We start from the raw sequence: 23,504 nt of genomic DNA, 5'->3' as shown, positions 1-23,504 counted from the left end.
TGGGCTAGATAGTATCCTAAGGCAGTTGATCAGTATGATGAAGGATTCAAGATCCTGATACATAGGCAGAAGTGGCAAAGAATTGGGAATTAAGAGAATTCCCATCAATTCGGGCATGACTAAACAAATCATGGTATATTCACGCAATGGAATGCTATTGTGGTATAAGAAATGATGAGTAGACAGATTACAGAAAAACTTCAACTCCCATGAATAGATAGATGCTGAGTGAAGTAAGAAAAAACAAAAGAATATTGTATACAGAAACAGTAACACTGAGAAATGATCAATCATGATTAACTTAGTTCTTAGCAATACAATGATCCAAAACAATTCCAAAAGACTCATGACAGAAAATGCTATCCAAATTCAGAGGAAAGTCTGAATGCAGATTAAAGCATTTTCACTTTTTAACATATTTTTATGATTTTCTCTTTTTTCTGTTTTCTCTTTCACAACATGACCAATATGGAAAACGTGTTTAACATAATCACATATGTATAATTTATATCATATTACCTGTCATTTTGGGGGAGAGAAAAAAATTTAGAACTCAAAATCTTACCAAAAGTGAATGTTGAAAACTTAAGTAAAATTTTATTTAAAAAGAAGTGCCTAATGCATGGGGATCAATGAAAAGAATAGAGTTCCTTGTCTGAAGAGTAAAACTAACAGGGGTTTAGGTGAGAAATGAAACCTATCTTTGTTTTGGGGGGAAAAAAGGTCAAGTGAAAGAGGAATTAGAGCTGTTCTATTTGACCACAGAGTTTAGGACATAAGGAATGTGTAAAATTTGCAAAGTGGCAAGTTTATTTGAGATATTAGAAGGCAAGTTGCAAAGGCATGAGAGTAAGTGAGTATTGGGGAAATAGAGGGAGAGACTGTAGGTTAGGCTTCCTAAAAGTTTTTCAGTGAAAAGATAAAGAAACCAGAGAACAAAAAAAGAGGATTAGCACAGTTAGTTGAAAACCTATATGAGTGTATCTTTTGATTTAGTTGGTAAAGAATCTATAAAAACATGAACTATGCTAAAGTGCTGGGGATTTAAGAAAGGTGAAAATTTAGTACCTGACCTCAGAGATCTTTTATGCTAAAGCAGGAGATAATATGCAAAAATATAAGTACACAGTAGACCTATCTCAGGTAATCTCAGAGAAAAGAAACTGGGACAAGGAGGGCAGGAATTGGTAAAGGAAAGTGTTACAGGAAAAGGGGGAAAAACAAGTGCAAAGAAAGGAACAAATAAAATAGATATTTTATTAAACACCTCCTATGTTCCAGTGACTGTACTGATTGCTTTACAACTATAATCTCATTTGCTCCTCACAGCGGTTCTTAGGGGCTGACGCAATTGGGCAACAAGATGGTACAGGCCTACAAGGCCTGGGTTGAGGAAGATCTAAGTTCAAATCCAGTCATAGACATTTATTAGCTGATAATGGTGGAGAATTAAACCTGTTTGCCTCAGTTTTTTCATCCATAAAATGAGCCAGAGAAGAAAATAGCAAATGGCTCCACTTTCTTTCCCAAGAAAACCCCAAATGAGGTCTCAAAAAGTTTGACAACTAAAACAAAAACAAGATAAATTTATCATGCCTGTTTAATTGGGGAAACTGAGGCTGATGGAGGTGTAATGATTTATGTTGGGCAGACAGATAATAAATGCCTGATGTCTGATCTGAACTCAGATTTTCCTAGCTTCAGATCCATAACTCTATCCTCTGTGCCATCTGCTTCCTTTAAAACAATGAAGTTGATGGAGTATAATTCTTGAGGAACAATAAGAAATTCAATATTTCTGTTTCATATAGTATATGAAGGAAAGAGTTTAAGGATGAGCAAAAACTGGGTATGATAGTAAGCAATGAAGAAGGGAGAAGGTTCCAAAGAGGAAGAAGAATAATTAGGATTCTATTCAGATTTCTGAAATCTGAGGTAACTTTCCAAGCTTCCTGTATTGGTTTGGGGTAAAATGATCTCTAGGTTTAAAAACAGATAAGTGTGAATACTTGAATAAACAGAGGTTGAATTCCAAGATGACCTTGAATAAATTCTATCAAGGAGGATGTACTCCCTTGATTGCTCTAAGGTTCAGGATTAGGTCTTTTACCAAGGGCTCTAATTAGAATGATTAGTAAACTACTGAAAGATTTGGTTCAGCAGCAATGGCTAGCTAATGGTCCCTCTATCTACCAACCTCTAAGCAACTAAATGTATCTTGCTGCTTGTGGCAAGAAAGCCAGTGGCATTATACTGTCCATTTAGTGTTTTTCAAATTTGACCTGATAATTGAGAAGTAGTGTCATTTTTCACTGTTATTGCATCAAAGGAGATTTGATTAAAATGATAGTTCAATGCAGCAGCTTTATCCAATAGTGTATATTATGTACCTTTGTTATTGCATCTTAACTTCAATAGTTTTTCTAGAGATCTGAATTCTTATTGATTTTAGAAGAATCATTGTATATTTGTGAGATCATAGTTTAATTGGTCAATGAGTTTTTAAATAATGACTTATAAAGAATTCTTAAACTCATCAATTCCTCTCTCATAATATTTATTTAGCATTGTGCTAAGTACTTTACCAGTATTTTCTCATTTGATCCTCACAACAACCCTATAAGGTAGATGCTATTATTATCCTCATCTTGATATAAGGAAATTGAGGCAAAAAGAGATCGAGTGCCTTGTCCAAGAGAAAATAGCTTGTAAATATTTGAACTCAGGTCTTCTTGACTCCAGACCTGGTTGGATCTCTATCTGATATACCATTACCTTTCTATATTATCATAGAGAAATGGCTGTTTTTTGGAAAGACCTTCTGAAAAATAAATGAAAGAAAATTTAAATATATGAATATATGTGTGTTTATATATATACATATATATACATATTATATATATATATATATATATATATATATGGAGAGAGAGAGAGAGAGAGAGAGAAGAAAGAAAGGAAAGAAAAAGGAAAGAAGGAAGGAAGAAAGAAAAAAAGGAAGAAAACAAAAAAAGCAAGCAATCTTGGCAATGATGCCAGATATGATTGTCTATTAGCCATCCTAATAATCTGATCTGCTATCCAAGGACTCATCACTACATATTTTTTGAGTTATAAAGTTATAGTACATGACGTTGTGCTCATCCACATCATTATGAATGTGTGGGGATGATTCAGTAATAGGGTCAGAATATTTGTGAATCATCTCCGCTTTGAAAACCCTAGACCTGCAATTTCATTGAGGAATTCCTAAATGAGAAAACTTCCTTTACCAAGAAAGTTTGGCCTCTTCCTACCCTTCTAGTCTTCTTTCACCTATTCCATTCCACAAACTATGCCCCCGTATTGCTGACCTTCTTAACTTCCTTATACCTGAAACTCTATCTCAACTCCAGGCAATTTCCTCTGACTATTCCTCCTTCCTAGAAATCCTTCCTCCTTCAGAATCCCCTCTTGGTTTCCATGACTTCCTTAAAGTTGCAACTAAAATCCCATGATTTGAAATAAACCTTTCTTGGGGCAACTTGGTGGGGCAGAAGATAGAGCATGGGCTCTGGAGTCAGTTGGACCTGAGTTCAGATTTGACCTCAAACAGTAAATAATTACCTAGCTGTGTGAACTTGGGTAAGTCACTTGACCTCATTGCCTTGAAGAAAAAAAGCAAAGAATCAAAACCTTTCTTAATTTTCATTAATCTTAGTGCCTACCTTCTGAGGTTGCCTCTGATTCATCCTCTGTTCTTTATGTACAGAGTTGTTGGCATGTTGTCTATCCCATTAGCCTATGAATTCCTTGAGAGGAAAAAAAAAACAACTATGTTTTGCCTTTTTTTTTTTTTGTATCTGTATCACTTAGCACAGTGTGTTTCACAAAATGGGTGCCTAATAAATGCTTGCTGATGATTCCTCTGAAAGTTTCTACCCATAGAAAATACTGAAAGGAAAGAGACTTGCCTCAGGGCCCACAACTAATATCAGAGTAAATACCTGAATTTAGACTTTCCTGTTTCTAGGGTCAGTTTTCTATCCTCTAACAATGCTATTAATATCCAGGTAGGAGAGATATAACAAGTATCCAGGTGGAAAAATGCAGGGGATATTTGGTGCGCCCAAAACAATTCAGTATGGTTACAACATAAACTATAATATAAAATAGGGCACGAAGATCAGTAGAAAGGATACAGATAGCTCACAAAGTGATTCAGACTTCAGAATAATCTTGCCACTGAAATTACTTTGGTAACATAGAATTCAGGATAAATTCCATTCATTCTTCATAAGTAGAATGGTTATCACAAGAAAAGCAGTCCCTTTTAATATCAGACTTAGAGAAAATTGTCTCAAGCCCATCCTAAAGATAAAGAAACACTTAACTATACCACCTAAAATCGATCTGAAATAATGTCAGATTGAAATCAAGAAGTGAACAATTGCAAATTATATTTTTTATGATTCATTGGAGATATGGAGATAAAGGCAACTCATTTAAAGTAAAATATTTGTGCTGTTAGAAGGAGGAGCAGGAGGAAAAGGAGAAAGAAGGAAGAATAAGAAGAAGAAAGAAAAAAAGAAAGAGAGAGAGAGAGAGAGAGAGAGAGAGAGAGAGAAAGAGAAAGAAGTAGGAGAAAGTTTTTTTTTAATAATACAGCTATTGTAGAGATAATCACAGGTATGTGAGAGGGGAGGATTTCACCAGCAGACATTGAAAGGGGTTTAAATCACAAAGATATCAGATGCTTTCTCATTGAGCTTTAGTGAAAATATATGTCCTAATGATTCATTCTGAAGATAAAAGTATTAGAAGAAGAAAACATTAAAAGGAGGAAGAAGATGCATGTTAACACATAAGGATACAGTATATTTTTAAAGGGAAGTACATATTTAGTTGTTATGCACATGTAATGCATACCTGTGCATTAGTATGTATAAATACAGATTGTCTGTTTGTATGCACAAATGCAGACATATACAAATATTATACGTACAAATCTATGTGGCAATGCATACACATGTATGCTCATATATGTTTATATAAATGCATATATGCATGAACTGTCTATGGGAGTGTGTGTGTGGGTGTGTGTGTGTCTGTGTGTGTGTGTGTGTGTGTGTAAAATGTAGAAAAACTCCAAGTGAGATACTACCTGGAAAATTTCTTTTTGCTTTCAACCCTTAATTCAACAAGTTAGATATGCTTTCTTTTTTTAATTTATTATGTATTTTTTAAATTTTATTTTTTTATTTTGAATTTTACCCCCCCCATTCATGCTTCCCTCCTCCCACCCCCACAGAAGGCAGTCTGTTAGTCTTCACATCGTTTCCATGGTATACATTGATCTAAGCTGATTGTGATGAGAGAGATTTCAGTTAGATATACTTTCTCTCTTCAGACTATGTCTCTTAAATAATCTACCAGGTCTTTGATTTCTTATATGCTTCCATTGAGCCTAAAATGATGTGTTCAGTGGGATTTTAATAAATGAATCCTTTTCCTTCATTTGCAGAATGAAGGAGGCACATTCATTTCTATGTCTCCTTCCTTTTCTACCATTCAATGATTTTCTTCTACTTTTGCACACCCATCCAAGTGAGCTGAGAGTCGTTAACCAATTATCAGTAGGTAATTATCAAAGCTCCTATGGTCCTTAAGGCAGTGGGATAAACACTGGACATACAAAGCAAGGTAAAAGTCAGTTGCTCCAAGGCTAAGCAAATGAGAACTGATGTGATTTTTTTTCAGTGGATAATTTGAGGTCAGGCAGAAGGGACAAGGAAGAGTGTTCTTATATTGTAGGAGGGGGAAACACTACAAAGGAAGACATAGTGGAAGGTATTTAATAGATTATGAGCAGGAGTTTTAGTTTGTCTATTTTTGTGCATTCTTAGTGTCGAGAAATGTCCCTTATTCAATTTAAGTGCTTAATAAGTGATGTTGCCATTGTTTTTAATGATTTCTCATCAATTTAATTCTTATGTTATAAATAAAAATATAATATAAATTATATTCATAATAAATTAGCATGGTAATACCTGTTTTTTTTAAGGTTCTGCAAAGTATTTTTTCCCACAACAACCCTAGAGTGAGGTAATGTAATTTAATACCCATTTTACAAATGAGAAAAGCAAAACCCATATAGATTTAAGTGACTTGCCAGTGGGCACAGAGCTAGTGATTAAGGGAGTATTGAAAACCAGGACTCCTGATTTCAAGTCTGGAATTGAATCAGTTTGATTTGAATTGAATGAGAACATTTTTTGTCATGAACTAGTAAATTGATCTCTTATTAAGTCATATTAAAAACATAGGGTTTTTAACTAAAGACCTTGAGTTCTCCTCATATAGTCATGTGCTATATGGGTAACCTCTCAAAGCTGATCAATGTCAAATATATCAAAGCTAAAGTTTATTTAAATTCCAATGGAACAAGCATTTATAGTCTATCTACAATATCTAAGATACTAGACCCTAGCAGATATGCAAATTGAGGCATTGTTCCTGTCCTGTGAAACTTATGATCATTCAGAGGAAGAGGCATACAAAAAATGTTTTAATTTAAAATAAAACATGATAATGGGATGTGTAAAATGCTTTGAGATTTCAAGTGAAGGAAGGTGACTCTAGCTAGGAGAATCAAGGCAGCTTATAAAATGTTATGAAATTTTTTTAAAAAATCAATTTATTTTGCAGAATAGTGTTTATGATTTTGGCTCTTTTTGCATTGCTATGAAATGAACCTTTTTAGTTTGAACATCCCCCCCTTAAGAAATGCATGTTTTTTGAAACATAAGTGAAAATAACTTTCCCTGTGCCTCCATATAGATTTTCTTCCAAAGCAGGGATATCCAGGGATATATTTTTACCTCTTCTGTTTCACATCAATCAACAAAAATTTGTCAGGGAGCAAGGCAATATTGGGCAATGAGACTCAGAAGAGTTAAAAGGTGGGACATCTGTTCTAGAGTTGATCTTAGGAGGCTTAATTTCTGACCTCATTTTAAGGTTCTATTTGATTATGGAATTCAGAGAAAAGAAAATTAGAGGGGTTTAATAAAGCTAAAGGTTACTAAAGGCTCCGAGTGAACTCTGAACAGTTTTTCCTCTAACTCTTAAGAAGAAAAAGAATAAATTAAAATCCTAAAAGAAAAATAATTAAAGTTGATATATAGCAGAGTATAGTGGTTAGTATATTGGACATGGAACTCAGCTCAAATCCTGCCTCTCAAATCAGTTGTGGGTGCTTGGACACACTTCAGTGGTTAACCATTTCCTCTTCTGTATAATAAAAGGTTTGGAAATTGGAGGCCTAAAAAGTCAGTTCCAAACCTGTACCTAAATCTTTTGACTAGCTATGAGGAATACCACTAACAGTGAAAATATTGAAAACAACACAGAAGCTGGTGTTGGTTCTGAAAAGTCTTACAGATGTTGAATCAGTAGGATTTAGACATCTCATGTAGGGGTGAGGGGGTTTGACAAAGAGATGCTGATCCTTGTTTGTTGACTGATGAAATTGGGAAGTCAGAGGAGATGATTTGGGGGAACTTGTGAGGGAAGATGGAAATAAGATTATTATTAGGCACATTGAGTTTGAGGTAGTAGAAAGATAAGACTGGCAATTGCAATTCGGATTGATTCCTGGAAAATAGTTTGTTGAAAATAATAATTGTGAATTTTATCAGCCTAAAAGTTATTGTCAATATGGAACTAAGGTACTTTAATTTGATTAAGGTCTTAGACATTCTTCTGTGCTGGGTATTTTGGAATTTTACATCAAAATGAAGTTTTGGTTCAGAATTAGGACTTTATACAGGGGAGAAAGAGAGGGTTTTGTTTTGTTGTTATCTAGATGTGTGATTTCATTAGTGGGGGAATTCTATATAACTCCCTTTATCGATACATATAACAGAGGGCAGCTAGGTGGCATAGTGGATAAAGCACCGGCCCTGGAGTCAGGAGTACCTGGTTTCAAATCTGGTCTCAGACACTTAATAATTAGCTAGCTGTGTGGCCTTGGGCAAGCCACTTAACCCCGTTTGCCTTACAAAAACCTAAAAAAAAAATTCAATACAGCTGTTATCATTTAAAGTCATAGAAAATGGTCCAGAATCTGACAGGTTAAATTTCTGTCCAGGGTCAGAAACAGTGATTGAATTCTGGTTGTCTTATTTATAAGAATGACTCCCTGTAGTCACCACCCATTTCTATATTTTGTTAATAAAATTGCTATATTTAAATACAAGTGTTTATATATTATAAAGTGTTATGGAATGTTATTAAAGCATGGTTTTTAAAAGCCTAATTTCTTAAGTACTATAAAAATTTCATCAGTTTCATTAGACTCTTACATATTCCATCCATGTTCTTCCTGAACAGAAAGGATGGTGCATCGCAAGAATTTTTAAAGGATTGTATGTGTAGCATCAAAAATATTTGCTATGAAATGCCAAATAAACGGGAATAGATGATTAAAAGAGTTGGTGACCACGTAAACAGAGCTGCCATCTTGTGGATAAGTAGGTAATGACCTGCCAGCAAGTAGAAAACTGATATGTTCTGATAGCTCTAACTTTCCTGAGAGTGAAATAAAATTCATAATGTTTGGTAACTGTTTAAAATTCTCCAGTCCTATCTGTAAAATGATCACCTGAAGGGTATGTAGCATTTTTACTGAAATTAGTCTTAACCTAAACCTTTTTAATATGTTGGTTAGAAAATGTTGGAGGAAGATGCCTTTAGTTTAATTAGCCTCTAGTGCTGATTTGTTTTGATAATATAAATAATTAGTTTAACCACTAAATTGATGTAACAGAAATAATTGTCAAGCAATTAAATACTGCAATAATTTCAGCTCTTGGGAAATATATAGTGCGTAAGAATGGTAATAAAAATGAGATGTACTTGGCTTGAACTCCAAAATAATCTTGTTTGATTGGTCAAAAGATTTCTTTTATAGCCTTTATGTTCTCCAGATATACCAGAAAAAAAAGAAAGTTCAATAATATGGATTGCATCGAAGTAAAGCCAGGATGAATGTCCATCGTTAGGTCATTAAATGAACTTTTGCAAATAGGCCATTCCAGATTCGACAAGTGCTAACTAGTCATTCTATTTAAAGCCCTATAATCTAATAAAAATATATACAGATTATGTTCCCAGAATAATGTTCTTTTTTTACTGTAGTGAAAATTTGTTAACCAATCAGCAAGCAACATTTAAGTAAATACTTTGTAATAGGTGCTATACTGACTGCAGGGGACATGAAGCAAAACTCTAAAGAAGTTTGATTTCTCTCAGGAGAGGTAACATGCATAAATATTAATGTATATAAAATGAAGCTAAATAAATATAAGAGAGTTGAATCTAGGATTGGTGGAGAGTAAGGACCCAGCTTCCAGAGGAATTGCAAAAAGAATCAGATAGAAAGTGGACCTAGAGCTGATTCTTAAAGACCAAGATTCTCAAAAAAGCAAAGAATCTATGATTTTACCAGGACAGGTTATAGAAGGTACCACTGGGGCAGATTATATGCCTATGGTTTTGTGGCCAGATCTTAGGGAGTAGTCTAAGACAGGGGAATGTGGGAGAAGTAATGCTGAATTTAGAGGCAGAAAAACTGTCTTTGATTCCTGGTCCAAATAATTTAGTCAGTCAACAAAAACCAATTTTGTTGTTATTTAGTTGTTTCAGTTGGGTTCAACACTCTGTGATCCCAAAACAGGGTGAAAAGACTTGCCCAGGGTTACAGAGCTAGTAAGTGTCTGAGGCTAGATTTGAACCCAGGAAGATGAGTCTTTCTGATTCCAGGTCTAATTCTCTATCCACCATGATGTCACCTACTTATATTAAACTGTGTTAAATGCTGGAAGAGAAAGGAAAAAAAATCTATCTATTTATTTATCTAATCTATCTATCTATCTATCTATCTGTCTGTCTGTCTATCTATCTATCTGTGTCTTTCCATCCATCCATCTATATCTATATTTATATAAAGTGTCTCACGTGCCAGACACTGTCCTGAGCACATTAAAATATCTCATTCGGTCTGCACAACAACCCCCTGAGGTACCTGAGATTGTTATCCTAAGTTAAAGAAATAGAGGTAGACATAAATTACTTACTTGTTCAGAAGTCATACAGACGGTAGGTGTCTAACTGAAGTCTTCTTACTCCCAGGCTAATAATGATTTACAGAAAGGCAAAAAAGAGTCCATGCTTTCAAGGAAGTCACAATCTTAATTGCAAATCATGTGATATTGTTCAAGACACTTGGGTTACCTTTATACGATTCAATTTTCTTATCTATCTCTAAACCAATGTTCACAGCATCTAATCGTCAAACAGCTAATACAGGAAGAATTTGAACCCAGATCTTTCTGAGACCACTGCTCTATCCAGTATGCCCTCATGTTTCTACCAGTGTAGAGATAATATGCATAAAACAGTCTGTGAGCTATCTTGCCTGTCTTGTTTCTGGTTTTCAATGCAGTTATCCAAAGTACATGATACCAAGGGGAAAACTATTTTCCCCCTATTAGATAGTGCAAGAAATAACCTTTCAATTATCCCAGCATTGATCTCGACAGAAAAATAAAATATTTACTTTGCATTGTTTAAGGCTGGATAGTATTTTTGGTAATAGGATTTTTTATTATATTTCGGAGGACTCGTCTTTGTCTGATTATCACAATTCACATCACATTCAAGATGTCTTATTATTGTTGGCTTTAGTCCCAAGTACATGTTCAGACTAATGTCAGGGTGTCATTAGACTTTTCAACAGGATATACAGCAGATAAATCTACTGGAAGAGGTTGACCTTTAATAACTATAGTCTTCAAAAGGAGACATTACCATTGAAATATTGCATTATTTACTTATACTGCTCCTGTAAATTGCCTTTATGCCATTCAACAGCAATATTGCAAGGTCACTGACCTGTATAAGAAACACAAATCATAATATGTTCTAGGTATATATAACGTGATCACAAAGTCGCAAGGCTGATTATCATGGATAACATGATTTGATTTAAAAACTTAAAATTTATATATGTTTATATTCTAATTAACTAAAATATAATACTATATCTTAGATATAACAGCATTTATCATTGAATATCATGATGAACATAGATATTTGTTTTATATGCAAATTGCTATAAATAATGTAATAAAATATAGAGAATATATACATGTTTTTATAAGATATTTTGGTATGGTAAGTTAAACATGTGATTGTGCTACAAATCATACACATATAGAACCCCTTCTTACTAAATATGGTCACTATGTAGTGCCCAGCCTTAGAACTAAATAGGACCTTATGTTCCAAACAACTAATTTTAAAGAAGAGGAAACTGAGACAGATAGCTTAAAGGAATGTGGCATAATTGTTTAAATGCTGACTCTGGAATCCTAAACTCTGGGTTTGAATCCTCGCTCTGAATCATGACTCTGATAACTGCTGACTATGTGATGTTGGGTAATTCACTTAACTGCCTTTTACCTCAGTTTCTTAAATTGTAGACTTGGGAAGTTTACCTACACAACCTTCAAAGTATCTTCCAACTCTAGGTTACATGAACCCTTCTTCCTAATTGATTTTCACAAGGTCACACTGCCTTGTACTACTTGTCCCGGAATTCTAAACTAATGCCAATGAACCCAAATCAAATTGAAAGGGTAGTGAAATAAAAAGAATGTTTGTTTTAGAATCATAACACCTGGGTTTAAATCCTTGTACTTATTAAATGAATGACTTGGAGTACATCAGTTAGTCTGATAAGCTTATTCACACATTCACGCACACACACACACACACGCACACACACACATACACACACAAACACACACACAAAAACACACACACACACATATCCACTATACCAGGATATTGCTGATTCTTGGCTTTCATTTAGCCTTGTATACACTAGCAGACATCTCTATATACAAGTTATTTCAATCCTTTACCTCAAATGGTGAAAAACAAACAAAAAAATAGCAATCATAGGAAATGAGAGAAAAGTTGTACTGCTTTTGTTATTCTTAAAATTTGGGCAAAATTTTCCTATATAAAGTCATTTAACTTTGCTTTCTCTAAAATAAAGGTTTTAGACTCACTGGCCTCTAAATTTCTTTCCTTCTCTAAATCTATGATCCTCTGATTTTAGCATTCTTTTTAAGAGTGATAGATCAGGTAGTCAAAATATATCAGTTATTTATCTCTGAAGGTAGTTATTTATCTCATTAAATTTCATATATCATGGGAAAAAAGCACATTTTTACCTCTTAAGATATTTTTTACCAATTCATATCTTCATAGCAATTACTATGTCTTATCTTTTTCATCCATCAAGTAGAAACACAATTGGCATAGTCATCTTCCAAATTCGTCATTCTGGTCTTTAATCCAGTTTTATAGCCTATTGCAAGGCAATGAATCTTATTTTGAAATACGCATTTCCATCTGAAATCTCATCTGTTTTAAGCAGAAATAAATGACTAGGGTCTTTCAGTTTGGTCTAAAGTAAATTTTGACTAATAGACTTGCTTTGAGATTCCCACCTGGGATTGCTATGGTAAAACCTCCACAGTTTACCCCCCTTGACCTTCTATAATTGGGAAAACAATTGCACAGTGATTTCAATATGATATATAAGAGTTTTATCATAGTAGGTATGCATGTTTCTTTTCATTTTTCAAAAGCATTTCTCAAACATTCATTCTGTACTATATTTTGGATTTAAAACAAAAAAATGAGAGTCCCTAACCTGAAGGAACTCATGTTTTAATGGAGATAAAAACAAGTATTCAGAAGTAAACACAATTTATATGCAAAGTAACATTCAGTGTATGGTAGAAGGATAGTAATAACTGCAGTCATCATGAAAGATATTCTAGAGGAGGTGGGAGCTGAACTGAGCCTTGAAGTAAGCTAGGAATTCTAAGAGCATAAGAAACATGATGTGGTTCAGTAGAAAGAATTTTGAACCTAGGGTTAGATGATTGGTTCAAAACCTAACTCTCACCTTCATTACTTGTGTGACTTTGGACAATTTAACTTCTTTGCACCACAGCCTAGATAACTCCTTTCCATATCCATTCTTTATGATATTTTGTTGATTACTGTCATGAATTTTCCAGTCCAAATCAATAGTCTTATTTTAAGATAAAGTATTCCCATTCTCCATAATTGAGGAAACAGAATAAAAGGTCAATGACTCATATATTTATTTTAAAGATGAAAAATACATTTTTAAAAATTGTTTTTGACCCCAGATAATAGACCAAGATGTTCAGCAATAAAGGTGATTCTCTTGAAACTGACTGATCAGTGTCTTTTGTGATGGTTGTTTGATTTGTGATTGAGTTTTAGAATTCTCTATGTATGCATAGTGTGTACGTTACACACACACATATACTCACACGTGTATATGTGTGTATCAAAAGAAACAAGATTGAATTGATGCTTCTTTAGACTATATCCTCTTGTGAATAGGTACAAGAATAAAGTTCTCTTTAAAATCTCAAAGGTGAACTTCCCACTAACTGACCAAGGATTGGATCAATCATTTGAGCTTAACAATCTTTATGAGGTGAGGTGAGCTTACATGAAACTATGAGACAACTGAAAATTCATCCCTTTGCCAAGTGTCAAAGGCAGAGTCTAGTCCATTATTCTGCCAACCTACCGGTTTATGCCTGAAAGAAATGTTGGTGTTAGGGTTAAAGAAGGACACAGTCTGCAGGAGATGAATAACAAGGACTGTTATACCCCCACAGAAAAAGAATATAATTTAAAGTAGATTATAAATAACCAAATTAAGATTGTCTGGAATTTTTCTGACTTATAGATAGAATAGCTTTAGGCATATAACCCCATACATATCCCTATGATATTGAAGATACTGTGATTTTGATATGATATTATAAACTATATTTCCAAAATATTTTCCAGAAATAATACTTTTCAAAGTTTCAATTTTGTATCTTTCTTTCCCTTTTCATTCTATTTGAAAGATTTTACATTCAGTCATCTGTTCACAAAGGCATCTCAGTTGTCCATAAAGTGCCCTAGAGTTTCAAAACTTGTTTTCATTTTAATTTGAAAGAGAACAATGAAATATTAACTCCAAGAAGTGAAATGCCCAGACGCACTGTGTAGATTCCCTTTCTTTTTTTTTTCTTTTCATACCCATGCTCGATCATATTTTGATGATTACTGTCATTTAGTGAACAGATTATGAAAATTCAGTTCCCCAGGGCTCCTGTTTAATTAATTAGGCAAATTAGTCTTTGAATTTTTGTTGTTGATGTTATTTCTAGTGTGTGATTATCATGTAGCCCCATGCTGCTCTTACCTCTCCCCCCCACCCCAATCAGGGAAAAAAAATGCAGTCAGAGCTAGCTTCAGCTTTTCAATTTGCAGCTGACAGGTTAGGGTTAAGATATGATTCCAGGTAACAGAAGCCAATGAGAGTACACCCAGTTGATGTTTGTGACATCATCTTCGAGTCAGAGTACATAGAGCAGCTGAGGTAGCTTTGAGCACTAGTACCAGTGGCATTATGATGAATGTTTACATCTCTTCATTGAGAGCCAATTATCTCTCTTTTGTGTGAGGCCCAAGGATCACTCATGCCGCCCGCCTGCACACTGAGCGGCTGGAGCTAAGCTGGGAGAGAGAATTGTTTCCCTGCCTCTGGTAAGAGCCTCTTCGGATTTCCCTTCTCTTTCCAAAGAAAGGTGATGTGCCTAAGCTAGCAAACTGGAAAGGACTCCAACAGGATTAGCCGCTAGGGAGATGGCAAGGGAGAAAGAGGGTGCAAACGTGGACTGGAAGGAAGAACGAGTTGGAGCAGGGGGGGAATTTCAGAAGGGGGGGGCAGGCTAAGAAGGGACACCTGGAAAAGTCTCATTTGCAGTAAAAAATAATTGGCAATGAGATCCCGGCTTTTCTTTTGAAATAGGAAAGTAATTGGCAGAACAGAACAAGACCGTTATTCGGAATGAAACTTAACAGCATATCGCTCAGCTGGAATCTTTGACATTTTGCCTTAAGGATGGAGAGAGAGAGAGAGAGAGAGAGAGAGAGAGAGAGAGAGAGAGAGAGAGAGAGAGAGAGAGAGAGAGAGAGAGGAATAAGAGTTGCAAAATTGCTATTAAAAATGCACAATGAGTTGAACTTTGTTAATTGTGAGCATTCTGCCAAAGTTGTTTCTATGTTAGCAAAAGATAGCCAATCTAAGGAGGAAAAGGTTTTCAGTTCTTCAATAAAGTTAGAGTACTTTTAAACATGTCTTTTTGCTCCTAGTTCTCTTCAGAGGATAAAGGTACAAGTGTAGTAAATGGCTTCAGGGTGAAAATGTGAGGCAAGGAGTAGGAAATACTGTTTATCATCTCGATTGCTCCAAATGAATGTGTAAAAAAATGTTCTATGACTCTCTATGCAGGATAGTTAAATGTTTTTGTCCACTTGGCTCTCTGGTTTTTCTTTTCTTTTCTTTTCTTTTCTTTTCTTTTCTTTTCTTTTCTTTTCTTTTCTTTTCTTTTCTTTTCTTTTCTTTTCCTTTCTTTTCTTTTCTTTTCTTTTCTTTCTTTTTTCTTTCCTTTTCTTTTCTTTTCTTCTCTTTCTTTTCTTTATTTTTACTGTGTTGATTCTACCAATTTTGCTGCAAAACAAGCATAATACATTTGCTCATCTGCTACTGGGGAGAGGGAGGTTTAACACTGGAAATGATACTGAAAAATCAGATTCAATAAAGGTTCTTAATTGACTTGGAGGTTCAAGCGCTGCTCAATGAAGGCTCCAATTGCAAGTTTAACTAGTCAAGTCCTGTGTATCATAAGACATGAAAAACAGAAAGATATTAATGTGAGAATTGGCAACAATGACTTGTGGGAGACAACAATATGGACAAGTTTTTAATTTTACTATTTAATTCAGTAGTCCTCAATTATTTTGATACTGCATGAGTGGAGTATATAATTAAACTTTTGAATGAGGGTCTATATGGAATGCTTTTTGTATGCTCCTGCTTAGTTTCATTTTCAATGAGTCTGGCAAGGTAACATCTATTTGCATTTATCCAAACTGGCATTTTTGATAATTAGAAGCCAGGGTTTGGAGGTATCCAAGTTGCACTTAAAGGCAGCAGGGTGCTTCCCAGTGATGTGACACTTTTATGTCTTTGACGAGCCCAGTCCTGTCTCTCAGTTCTGAATATCAGGAGTTTTTGATTTGTTTCTTTCAACCAATTCAAGTCTGAACAAAAATGAGTTTTTTAGCAAATGTCAGATATATACTAATGGGATTTTAGGATTTATGCATTTCTTCTTTGACAAAATGAGGGTAACTAACCTTTATAAATCTCCAAAACCCTTTGCAAGTAACTTTTATACCATTGCAATGTACATCAAGACATCTAAAAGTGAGGATACGCAAGTATAGGTTAAGTAAACTTTTTGATATATTGTAAGATATCTTTACAGTGATCATATATATATACATATATATATATATATACACATGAAATCATATTGTGTCTATTTATAGTGTCTATAAATATGTACATGTGTAAGCATGCAAATGTATGTGCATGCACACAAGTGTCATTATACATATAGTCTATATAGGGCATGTATGTATTAATAGGGTATGCATATCTTTTATATAGGGCAAGAAAATAATTTTTCCATAGTACCAAAGATAATTAATGTTCTCTTCTAGCATACAAATCATCTGTATTGATATTTTATTTTCTCTGTGATCTTTGGCATAAGTGGGAGAAAGGTTGTGGGAATTTTGTAAAAATAATTAACTCCCTAAGTAGACTTTAGTCTTCAAGAAAACATTTCATGCAATTAAGGACAAAAAAGTGGCATTATATTTATAGTATATGCATATTTCTATTTGAAACCCCTAATAGTATATAGCATATTGGCACTGAAGAGGATATTAACAATAATGATAGCTATAATAAAATAATGATGATAATAATGGATAGTGTAGTAGTGGTAAAATTTAAATGGAATTTGAGGTTTATCTTGTTTAATAATAGGGTATATACTCTTATCAGTTTTCTTAGTACATAAACACAATCTAATGTGCCTGGAAAATTTATTAGTTTTATTATTGTTACTGTTATTATTGTTGTTTTAGAAAGAAAGAGAATAGAGAAAGGGAGGGAGGAAAGAAAGAGAGAGGAAAGAATCACAGAAGTTGCAGGTAGGATGGAACCTCAAATACCATGTAATTCATGAGCCATGAACCATGTAGTTCAACCCCCACCTTCAAACCTTCCATTGTACTGAGACCCTGGGTGCTGCAATGGTCTGAAAAGATCACATATTAGGCAGTGGCTGAACTTAAATATAAATTTCCATATACTGATTATCAGTAGACATTTTTGCCATTAGACTTCATGCCAGTGAATTATGAGCACAATCCCAAGCTCATAGTAGATAGTCAATAAAATTTGTTGAAATTATTGAAATCAAGGCTCTGGGATTTTTTTTGATGCTCTTGAGCTTCCCTAATAATCTATTCCCTAGTCTATTCACTAATCAACGATTCAAGCACAGACTGCCAGGAGAAGATGAGAAAATATTTTTGACAGTTAATATGAAACAACAGCAGCAATAGCAACAAGACACACATACACAAAGAAAATTTAATAATCGACTTTACATACATATCTATGCTTCTCCTTTATTTGCCCCAAAATATTACCTATCCATCCATGGTAATGGTGGAGAACCTTTTTTCTGCTTAGGGTCAGTGAGTGTAATACCATTAGAGGGCCATGTAAAAATATCAACTTAAAATTAGGCAGCTATATTTGCTCAAACATTTAATTAATCCATCCCTAAAAACTCCTAGATTTATTGGATTTTGAGTCCAGTCTGTAGTTGCCATGGGAGCACCATGATTCACAGAACTTATACATTCTGTGCTCTGAATGTTCCTCACCCCACATATCTATGAATTGGTTTCTTGGCATTATAATACTAATTCATTCATTCATTCATTCATTTTTATAATCAAGACATTGCTCTTGTGTATTTTCATTGAGAGGGAATCTGTTAAGTAACTTGCCCAGGGTCACACAAGTGACTGAGGTCAAGTTTGAACTCAGTTTCTCCTGACTTCAGGGATGCTACTCTACTCACTGTGTCTCTTAGTTATCCTTTGCTAGCTATCTTACTCAGACTTGTATCACTGAAGATATAGAACTGGGAGAAATTTGATATAATTCATCCTAGGTACTGACCAATATTTCCCTCAGGAAGACATTTGTCCAAAGGACAGAAAATGCTACTTTCCCTTGGGTAGTGTTATTATGTGATGAGTAGCTATGCCTCCTAAGTCATATTCCCATCAAGAGAAAGCAAAAGGAGGAAAAGACAGAAAGACAGAAAGTAAGAGAGAAAGAAAGAAGGAAGGAAAGAAGAAAGGAAGGAAGGAAGGAAGGAAGGAAAGAAAGAAAGAAAGAAAGAAAGAAAGAAAGAAAGAAAGAAAGAAAGAAAGAGGGAAAGAAAATAGAGATGGGGTGGAGGGAACAAAGAAAGGGAGGAAAAAGAGAAAGTAAGAAAGAAAAGAAGAAAGAATAGAAAAGAAAAAGAGCATGCTAGAGAGCAAGGAAGGAAGGAAGGAAGAAAGAAAGAAAGAAAGAAAAACAGGGTGGGAGGGAAGAAAGAAAGGGAAGAAAAAGAGAAATAAAGCAAGAAAAGAGGGATGGAGAAAAAAGAAAGGAAGAAAAATAGAAAGGGAGAAAAGAAAGGGACAAAGAAAAAGAAAAGAAAAAGACAGAGGAAGAAAGAGAAACAGAGAGAGAGAGAAAGGGAGGAAAAAGAAAAAAAGAGAAAGGGAGAAAAAAAAAAGAGAAGATAGAGAAAGAAAGCCAGAGTGAAAGAAAGAGGGAAAATGGAAGACAGAAAGGAAGAAAGAAAAATGGAAAAGGAAAAAAAAAGAAAGGAAGGAAAAAATACCCGAGAAGTTGTTTGTTGTGTGTGGATTTAATTTTTTTAATTAATAAAAAGCTGTTTCTTTTTCTCTCTTCCTTTCTTTTGCTTTCTTTCTTCATTTCATTCTTTCTCCCTTCCTTTCTCTTTGTCTTTTTTTCCTTTCTTTCTTTCATTTTATTTTTGATGAGTCTAGCAAGGTAACATGTATTTATGTTCTTTCTTCCTTTTTTCTTCATTTCTTCCTTCCTCTCTCTCTCTCTCTCTCTCTCTCTCTCTCTCTCTCTCTCTCTCTCCCTTCCTTCCTTCCTCTATTTCTTCCATTCTTTCTATCTTTCCTTCTCTCTTTCCTTCTTTCTTTCCTTCCTTCCTTCCTTCCTTCCTTCCTTCCTTCCTTCCTTCCTTCCTTCCTTCCTTCCTCCCTCCCTCCCTCCCTCCCTTCCTCCCTTCCTTCCTTCCTTCCTTCCTTCCTTCCTTCCTTCCTTCCTACTTTATGATATATTATGACTATGTTTTTGCCATGTCAAAATATCCCAGATAGCTTTGGTACCTGGTGTAGAGAGTGAATGGAGATAAAAATCTAAAATAAAATAAACTAAAGCAGCCGTTCCTGCCTTTTACACTGGCAATAACCTATAGGTCTCTTGCTTTATACAAGTGAGAAATTACTGTCCTTGACTCAATTTCCTCTTTATTTATTTGTTTTTAATTTATATTTATAGAATTTGACAAGCATCACATTTCAATATAAAGCTTGTAGTAGATATTAGAATGCTGAATGTTAGCTTTGTGACCTTAGAGAGGCTCTTAACCCCTCTTGTCTCTGTTTCTTCAGCTATAAAATAGGGATAATAATTCCTGTATTCTAGGAGTGTTGGAACTATGTGATAAAATAATATCTAAAAGGTGATTCTCAAAGTTTAAAGAACTTTGAAATTTTAGCTGCTAGCTAAAATTTGGCTTATGCATTAGCTTTTGCATGTAGGAAAATCTTATGGTATATGAAGCTGTGTAGTTCAGTTTAATATAGTTTTAATATATTTTAAATTTCATGCAGAACTAGCAGAAGTCTTCTTTTATCTGTTCTTTTCTATCCTCCTGCTCTCTCCTCTTTATATTTAAACTATTTCATTGACTTTTCCTTTTTAGCATCATTAGCATTACCTATTAACTATTATTCCACTACTCCCAGAATTCAACACTTTTAAACAAATTAATGCAGTCAAATAAAATGTATTTCACATTGTATCTCAAAATTTACATTGCATTCTTTACCTCTAGCCTATCATTTCTTTACTGTTAGGAAGTAGTCAAATCATATGTCATCTGATGTCATGAGTCACTGAATTGATGAGAATTGCTAAACGTTTCAGACTTGTCCTTTTATATTTTGACATCATTGTAGAAATTATTTTCTTGGTTTTACCTCATTGTTGAGTTTTTTATTTCTTTTTTTCGTAAGGGTTAAGTGACTTGCCCAAGGCCACACAGCTAGGTAATTATTAAGTATCTGAGGTCAAATTTGAACCCAGGTCCTCCTGACTCCAGAGCTGGTGCTCTGTCCACTGCACCACATAGCTGCCCCTCTAGATTTGGTAGTACTAGTCCTGCCCCCCAAGTTTCTTTGAACCCATCATTTAAAAAAATTTCTTGCAGCAAAATATTCTATTACAGTTATATAATATACTTTATTCAACCATTTCCCCTTTTTGGGAACCCTTTCTGTTTTCAATGCATTCTCTTTAATTTCTTTGTGGAATACATATGTGTTTGTGTGTGTGTGGGTGTGTGTGGGAGAGAGAGAGAGAGAGAGAGAGAGAGAGAGAGAGAGAGAGAGAGAGAGAGAGAGAGAAGTTCTATTAGTCAAAGAGGATGCAGAATTAGATAACCTGTCTTTTAGAGCTAAACTTTTGTGGTCTGTAATTCAAAATTTTCTTCTAAAATGTTTGGATTAACCTGCAACTTTATCACTATGTTTTAGACTGCCTCTTTTCCTCCTACCACAACGCCACCAAAATTTCTCCTTCATTTATATATATGGAATTTTTTCTCAGTCTGATGGCCACGAGAGGGAAGCTTAGTGGCTACTTTAATTTCTTTCCCACTTTTCAACTGTTTGAAGACTGCCTTTGAGCCATATTATTCATTTGAAATCGATTCAATCAAATTTGCCAATAATCTGTTGTCAAATCCAATTGGCCTTTTCTCAGTCCACATTCTACTTGACCTTCCTCCCTCCACCCTCTTTTTTATTATTTCTGTCCCTGTATATCTTTCCCTATATTTTTTTTGTCATCACTCTTTGCAACTGCAGTACTACAACTGACTATCCTATAGTTTCCCCAAATATTCTACTGTTATCACTCATTAATAAATATTTATCAGATGTTAACTACACGTTAAAGCATTGTGCTAAGTGAAATTTTGAACGCTAGAGAAGTCAGAAAAGGCTTCATGAAGAAGATAACACTTCCGCTGAATCCTGAAGGGTTTGAAAAAGTCCGGAGAGAAAAGGTGAGTGGGTTATGCATCCTGGGCAAAAGAGACCATCAGAGAACAGTTATAGAGATGGAAGATGGAGCACCAGGGATATAAAACTGTCAGTAGGATTATATGACTGAATTGCAAAGTATGGGGGGCAGAGTTAAGGTAGAATAGAATGATTATGAGGAGTGAGGTGATAGGAAGTTTCCAATGATGAGAAATTTCTATTTGATCCTTGAGTTAATAATGAGACATTGGAATTTGGGGGGAGCAGAGGTGGGATTGGAGAATGATTAATGTTCTCAGTCCTGTTTTTCCCTTTGACTGAGGTGAGTTGGTAGAGGCTTGAGGCAGGAAAAAACAAGACAAAGGGATATAGAGACAGATATAGACAGAGATATAGAAACAGCTAAGCAGAGAGACAAAGATGGAGAGAAAAAGCAGGGAGAGAAAGACAGTGACACGGATAAAAGAAGGTCAGGAGGAGGGAGAAAGAGGGAGAGAGGAAGAAAGAAAGAATTTTAATGAGAAATGTTAGAATCAACGAAGGACTGAACTAGAATGGCAACTATTAAGTAGAAAGGAGTAGAAAAAAGTCAGATGTGGAAATAGAAATGGCAAAAATTGCCTATAGATTAAATGAGAATGAAGAATTGAGAATTACAACAAGATAGCAGATGTTTGTCCTTCTGAAACTTAGTTTGAGAAATTGTCAGAGATGTTGGAAAAATGTGACTTTGTCCCATATAGACAATATAAGTCAGAGGTGGTTTATGAATTTCTTGAAGTCTATCTACTGTGGCACAAAGTTAAAAAGCGGAATCTTTATTTCTAAGGATTTTTCAGTTTTCATCTGGAGATCTTTTAAAAGGCAATTTTGAGTAAATTTCTTTTTCTTCCTATACTCTAAAGAAATGGTAAGATGAAACTACCTTATAAATGAATTTACTAATGAATCAACACACAATCTATAAACTAAAGCCTACTCATTAACCCCTTTTTGGTAATAGAGAGTGATGCATATTATTCCCAATTTCCAGATAATACTCAGAAAGGAAATAATTTGACGAGTTATAACTACCCAGGATGAAATTTACTGACCTCCAAATCCAATATATTTTCTGCTATGCTATGTTATCTATGTGTCCCAGAAACTTTGAAATTCTTGAAACAAAATTCAAATTAATATCAAATTATCTGACCACAAAGCAAAAAATATACCAATAGGGACAATGATAGAATTCTAATCATGTAAGTCAGTCTCTTTATAGTCATTTATCAACCACTGAAAACTGCTTTTACCTGTTATTTAGATAAACTTTTAGTTAATATTATGAGGAGGGAGACTGAAAACTAACAGATCATATTTAATCACTAATAACACCAGCATCTATAGGAGCTAGTTAAAGAAAAACAAAATTAAGTTTAGTTTGGATTGATATTTTGTGCTCAAACATACTGATTTTTTTTACACTTGAACCCTAAGTTGATATTTCCTATAGAAAGAATGAATTTTTATTATAGATGGAATTCAAAATGTAGCTGTTTGAGCAAATAAAAGTACTTTCCACACTGCCTTGCTCAGCGAAAATCACTCAATCTGTACATGGAAGCTATCTGTTTAAGATGAACCATTTCTGATGCTATCTTTTAATTAGCCATGTAAGTTTCCAGTGTCACATAAATAAATCTTAAAATAATTAATGATTTCTTCTCCCTATACTAAATTTGTTGATAATCCTGAAGAATGAGGAGCTTTCTTGAACCTTGGTCTTGTGTTTGTCCCCTTTAAAAGATAAATTTTCAAAATGAATGCAATAAAAATTTCCAAAATCTATTCAATTTGTTTCACCAATTATAACATTCCCAGGAAACAACATTAATATACTCTACCTCTAGGAGGTTAACATCATAAAGTTTGCTTTATCCTTTCAGGTTTGACACAGGTGAATTTGCAAACACTCAATTTGTAGTAGATAAAAATCTATCCTAATGATAGTTATGTTATTCATTCATTTCAGTCATGCCTGACACTTGGTGATTGCATTTGGGATTTTC

General features: G+C 34.4%; 1 protein-coding gene across 1 annotated transcript in view; it reads left to right on the top strand.

The window, feature by feature from the left end:
- The first annotated feature begins 14,574 nt into the window (after positions 1–14,574).
- Positions 14,575–23,504, top strand: part of LOC141511763 (alpha-1,3-mannosyl-glycoprotein 4-beta-N-acetylglucosaminyltransferase C) — a 414,197-nt gene continuing 405,267 nt past the window's right edge. The window contains exon 1 of the mRNA XM_074220812.1: positions 14,575–14,703. The gene's annotated coding sequence lies outside the window, so the exon portion shown is untranslated. The remainder of the gene's footprint in view (positions 14,704–23,504) is intronic.

Source organism: Macrotis lagotis, chromosome 2 (genome assembly GCF_037893015.1).
Source record: "Macrotis lagotis isolate mMagLag1 chromosome 2, bilby.v1.9.chrom.fasta, whole genome shotgun sequence".
Lineage (NCBI taxonomy): Eukaryota > Metazoa > Chordata > Mammalia > Peramelemorphia > Peramelidae > Macrotis > Macrotis lagotis.
The sequence above is the reverse complement of the archived record's forward strand: the minus strand, read 5'-3'. Positions and strand labels throughout refer to the sequence as shown.